Here is a 6000-nt window from a genome sequence, read left to right on the forward strand (position 1 = left end):
TGTGTGGTGGTTGTGTGTGTGTGGTGGTTGTGTGTGTGTGTGGTGGTTGTGTGTGTGTGTGTGGTGGTTGTGTGTGTGTGTGTGTGTGGTGGTTGTGAGTGTGATGGTTGTGAGTGTAGTGGTTGTGAGTGTGGTGGTTGTGAGTGTGGTAGTTGTGAGTGTGGTGGTTATGAGTGTGGTGGTTATGAGTGTGGTGGTTGTGAGTGTGGTGGTTGTGAGTGTGTGTGGTGGTGTGTGTAGTGGTGGTGTGTGTGGTGGTTGTGTGTGTGGTGGTGGTGTGTATGGTGGTTGTGTGTGTGGTGGTTGTGTGTGTGGTGGTTGTGCGTGTAGTGGTTGTGTGTGGTGGTTGTGTGTAGTGGTTGTGTGTGTGGTGGTTGTGTGTGTGGTGGTTGTGCGTGTGGTGGTTGTGCGTGTGGTGGTTGTGCATGTGGTGGTTGTGTGTGGTGGTTGTGTGTGTGTGGTGGTTGTGTGTGGTGGTTGTGTGTGGTGGTGTGTGTGGTAGTGGTGTGTGTGGTGGTTGTGCGTGTGGTGGTTGTGCGTGTGGTGGTTGTGTGTGGTGGTTGTGTGTGTGGTGGTTGTGCGTGTGGTGGTTGTGCGTGTGGTGGTTGTGTGTGGTGGTTTTGAGTGTGGTGGTTGTGCGTGTGGTGGTTGTGTGTGGTGGTTGTGTGTGTGGTGGTTGTGTGTGTGGTGGTTGTGTGTGTGGTGGTTGTGTGTGGTGGTTGTGTGTGTGTGGTGGTTGTGTGTGTGGTGGTTGTGTGTGGTGGTTGTGTGTGTGGTGGTTGTGTGTGTGGTGGTTGTGTGTGTGTGGTGGTTGTGTGTGTGGTGGTTGTGTGGTGGTTGTGTGTGTGTGGTGGTTGTGTGTGGTGGTTGTGTGTGTGGTGGTTGTGCGTGTGGTGGTTGTGAGTGTGGTGGTGGTGTGTGTGGTGGTGGTGTGTGTGGTGGTTGTGTGCGTGGTGGTTGTGAGTGTGGTGGTTGTGTGTGGTGGTGGTTGTGAGTGTGGTGGTTGTGTGTGTGTGGTGGTTGTGTGTGTGGTGGTTGTGAGTGTGGTGGTTGTGGTGTGGTGGTTGTGTGTGTGGTGGTTGTGTGTACTCACCTAGTTGTACTCACCTAGTTGTGCTTGCGGGGGTTGAGCTCTGGCTCTTTGGTCCCGCCTCTCAACCGTCAATTAACAGGTGTACAGGTTCCTGAGCCTATTGGGCTCTATCATATCTACACTTGAAGCTCTGTATGGAGTCAGCCTCCACCACATTTCTTCCTAATGCATTCCATTTGTCAACCAATCCGACACTAAAAAAGTTATTTCTAATATCTCTGTGGCTCATTTGGGCACTCAGTTTCCATCTGTGTCCCCTAGTGCGTGTGCCCCTTGTGTTAAATAGCCTATCTTTTTCAACCCTGTCGATTCCCTTGAGAATCTTGAATGTGGTGATCATGTCCCCCCTAACTCTTCTGTCTTCCAACGAAGTGAGGTTCAATTCCCGTAGTCTCTCCTCATAGCTCATACCTCTCAGCTCGTGTACTAGTCTGGTGGCAAACCTTTGAATCTTTTCCAGTTTAGTCTTATGCTTGACTAGATATGGACTCCATGCTGGAGCCGCATACTCCAGGATTGGTCTGACATATGTGGTATATAATGTTCTGAAAGATTCCTTACACAAGTTTCTAAAGGCCGTTCTTATGTTAGCCAACCTGGCATATGCTGCTGATGTTATCCTCTTGATATGAGCTTCAGGGGACAGGTCTGGCGTGATATCAACCCCCAGGTCTTTCTCTCTCTCTGACTCTTGAAGTATTTCATCTCCCAAGTGATACCTTGTATCTGGTCTCTTGCTTGGGTTAAACTCTAACATCCATTTGTTCGACCATTCCTGCAGCTTGTCCAGGTCTTCTTGAAGCCTCAAGCTGTCCTCCTCTGTCTTAATCCTTCTCATAATTTTGGCGTCGTCAGCAAACATTGAGAGGAATGAGTCTATACCCTCTGGGAGATCATTTACGTATATCAGAAACAGGATAGGTCCAAGCACAGAGCCCTGTGGTACTCCACTGGTGACTTCACGCCATTCTGAGGTCTCACCCCTCACTATAACTCTGCTTCCTATTGCTTAGGTACTCCCTTATCCACTGGAGCGCCCTACCAATTACTCCTGCCTGTTTCTCCAGCTTATGCATCAACCTTTTATGGGGTACTGTGTCAAAGGCTTTCCGACAGTCCAAAAAAATGCAGTCCGCCCATCCTTCTCTTTCTTGCTTAATCTTTGTCACCTGATCATAGAATTCTATCAAGCCTGTAAGGCAAGATTTACCTTCCCTGAACCCATGTTGATGGGTTGTCACGAAGTCTCTTCTCTCCAGATGTGTTACTAGGTTTTTTCTCACAATCTTCTCCATCACCTTGCATGGTATACAAGTTAAGGACACTGGCCTGTAGTTCAGTGCCTCTTGTCTGTCACCCTTTTTAAATATTGGTACTACATTAGCAGTCTTCCATACTTCTGGTAGGTCTCCCGTTTCCAGTGACCTACTATACACTATGGAGAGTGGCAAGCTAAGTGCTCCTGCACACTCTTTCAATACCCATGGTGAGATTCCATCCGGCCCAACAGCTTTTCTCACATCCAGCTCCAGTAGGTGCTTCTTGACCTCATCTCTTGTAATTTCGAACCTTTCCAAGGTCACCTGGTTTGCTGCCACGTCTCCTAGCACCGTGACTTTTCCCTGTTCTATTGTAAAGACCTCCTGGAACCTTTTGTTGAGTTCTTCACACACCTCTTTGTCATTCTCTGTGTACCTGTCCTCGCCCACCCTAAGTTTCATCACCTGTTCCTTCACTGTTGTCTTCCTCCTGATGTGACTGTGTAGTAGCTTTGGTTCGGTCTTGGCTTTATTAGCTATATCATTTTCATACCTTTTCTCAGCTGCTCTTCTCACACTAACATACTCGTTCCTGGTTCTCTGGTATCTCTCTCTACTTTCTGGTGTTCTGTTAATACGGAAGTTCCTCCATGCCCTTTTGTTCAGCTCCTTTGCTTTCATACATTCCCTATTAAACCACGGATTCTTCCTTTGCTTCTCTGTTTTTTCCTGTTGGGCTGGGACAAACCTGCTTACAGCCTCCTGACATTTTTGGGTGACATAGTCCATCATGTCTTGTATGGACTTGGTTCCGAGTTCTGTGTCCCAATGTATATCCCATAGGAATTTATTCATCTCCTCATAGTTTCCCTTTCGGTACGCCAGCCCTTTGTTTCCCAGTTCTTTTTTGGGGGTGATAATTCCTAGCTCAACCAGGTACTCAAAGCTCAATACACTATGATCACTCATTCCCAAGGGGGCTTCCAACTTAACTTCCCTTATATCCGACTCATTTAGGGTAAATATCAGATCAAGCAAGGCTGGTTCATCCCCTCCTCTCATTCTTGTCGGTCCCTTGATGTGTTGACTTAGAAAGTTTCTTGTTGCCACATCCAGCAGCTTAGCTCTCCATGTGTCTGGGCCTCCATGTGGGTCTCTGTTCCCCCAATCTATCTTTCCATGGTTGAAGTCTCCCATGATTAGTAGCCTGGATCCGTTCCTGCTAGCCACAGAAGCTGCTCTCTCTATTATATTGATGGTGGCCAAGTTGTTTCTATCATATTCCTGTCTGGGTCTTCTGACATTCGGTGAGGGGTTATATATGACTACTACTATAATTTTCTGTCCTCCAGTTGCTATGGTGCCTGATATGTAGTCACTGAAACCTTCACAGTTCTGAATTACCATCTCTTCGAAACTCCAACCTTCTCTTAGTAGCAAAGCTACACCACCTCCTCCTCTCCCTTCTCTCTCTTTCCTCACTACATAGTAGCAATGTGGAAACACTGCGTTTGTTATGATTTTCGTTAGCTTTGTTTCTGTGAGTGCTATTATGTCTGGGTTTTCTTCTAGTGCCCATTCTCCGAGTTCACTTGTTTTATTAGTAATTCCATCTATGTTAGTGTTAGCCTTGAAGCTCACTTTCTTCAGTTCATTTTCTTGTCCCTTTCTTGGCGAGCATTCTGCTGGTGTGGGAAGCTTTTCAGTGGGTGAGATGATCTGTGAGGTGGTTTGCAGGGTTTCAGGGGAGTTTGGGGTGAGGGGTGGGGGTTTCATGGAAGGGGGGACAGGTAGGGTGTGGGTTAAGGAGATAGGGGGGACATGGAGGATACGGGGTGAGGGGGGAGGAGGGATAGGGAGGGTATGGGATGAAGGGGAAGGGGGTGTGTGTGGTAGTGGTGTGTGTGGTGGTTGTGAGTGTGATGGTTGTGAGTGTGGTGGTGGTGTGTGTGGTGGTGGTGTGTGTGGTGGTGGTGTGTGTGGTGGTTGTGAGTGTGATGGTTGTGAGTGTGGTGGTGGTGTGTGTGGTGGTGGTGTGTGTGGTGGTGGTGTGTGTGGTGGTGGTGTGTGTGTGGTGGTGGTGGTGTGTGTGGTGGTGGTGGTGTGTGTGATGGTTGTGTGTGTGGTGGTTGTGAGTGTGGTGGTTGTGAGTGTGTGGTGGTTGTGTGTGTGTGGTGGTTGTGAGTGTGGTGGTTGTGTGTGTGGTGGTTTTGTGTGTGGTGGATGTGTGTGTGGTGGTTGTGAGTGTGGTGGTGGTGTGTAGTGGTTGTGTGTGTGTGGTGGTTGTGTGTGTGTGGTGGTTGTGTGTGTGTGGTGGTTGTGAGTGTGAAGGTTGTGTGTGCGGTGGTGGTGTGTGTGGTGGTTGTGAGTGTGGTGGTTGTGTGTGTGGTGGTTGTGTGTGTGTGTGTGTGGTGGTTGTGAGTGTGGTGGTTGTGAGTGTGGTGGTTGTGTGTGTGGTGGTTGTGTGTGTGGTGGTTGTGAGTGGTGGTTGTGTGTGTGGTGGTTGTGTGTGGTGGTTGTGTTTGTGTTGTGGTAGTTGTGAGTGTGATGGTTGTGTGTGTGTGGTGGTTGTGTGTGGTGGTTGTGTTTGTGGTGATTGTGTGTGTGGTGGTTGTGTGTGGTGGTTGTGAGTGTGTAGGTTGTGAGTGTGGTGGTTGTGTTTGTGGAGGTTGTGTGTGTGGAGGTTGTGTGTGTGGAGGTTGTGTGTGGAGGTTGTGTGTGTGTGGTGGTTGTGAGTGTGGTGGTTGTGTGTGTGTGGTGGTTGTGTGTGTGGTGGTTGTGTTGTGGTGGTGTGTGTGGTAGTGGTGTGTGTGGTGGTTGTGAGTGTGGTGGTTGTGAGTGTCGTGGTTGTGTGTGTGATGGTTGTGAGTGTGGTGGTTGTGAGTGTGGTGGTTGTGAGTGTGGTGGTTGTGTGTGTGGTGGTTGTGTGTGTGGTGGTTATGAGTGTGGTGGTTGTGTGTGTGATGGTTGTGAGTGTGGTGGTTGTGTGTGTGGTGGTTGTGTGTGTGGTGGTTGTGTGTGTGATGGTTGTGAGTGTGGTGGTTGTGTGTGTGATGGTTGTGTGTGTGGTGGTTGTGAGTGTGGTGGTTGTGAGTGTGGTGGTTGTGTGTGTGGTGGTTGTGTGTGTGGTGGTTGTGAGTGTGGTGGTTGTGAGTGTGGTGGTTGTGAGTGTGGTGGTTGTGTGTGTGATGGTTGTGTGTGTGGTGGTTGTGTGTGTGATGGTTGTGAGTGTGGTGGTTGTGTGTGTGATGGTGTGTGTGGTGGTTGTGAGTGTGGTGGTGGTGTGTGTGGTGGTTGTGTGTGTGATGGTTGTGAGTGTGGTGGTTGTTGTGTGTGTGGTGGTTGTGAGTGTGTGGTGGTTGTGAGTGTGGTGGTTGTTGTGTGTGTGGTGGTTGTTGTGTGTGTGGTGGTTGTTGTGTGTGTGGTGGTTGTTGTGTGTGTGGTGGTGGTTGTGTGTGTGGTGGTTGTTGTGTGTGTGGTGGTGGTTGTGTGTGTGGTGGTGGTTGTGTGTGTGGTGGTTGTGAGTGTGGTGGTTGTTGTGTGTGTGGTGGTTGTTGTGTGTGTGGTGGTTGTGAGTGTGGTGGTTGTGTGTGTGGTGATTGTGAGTGTGGTGGTTGTGTGTGTGGTGGTTGTGTGTGTGATGGTTGT

This window comes from Procambarus clarkii, chromosome 14 (genome assembly GCF_040958095.1).
Source record: "Procambarus clarkii isolate CNS0578487 chromosome 14, FALCON_Pclarkii_2.0, whole genome shotgun sequence".
NCBI lineage: Eukaryota > Metazoa > Arthropoda > Malacostraca > Decapoda > Cambaridae > Procambarus > Procambarus clarkii.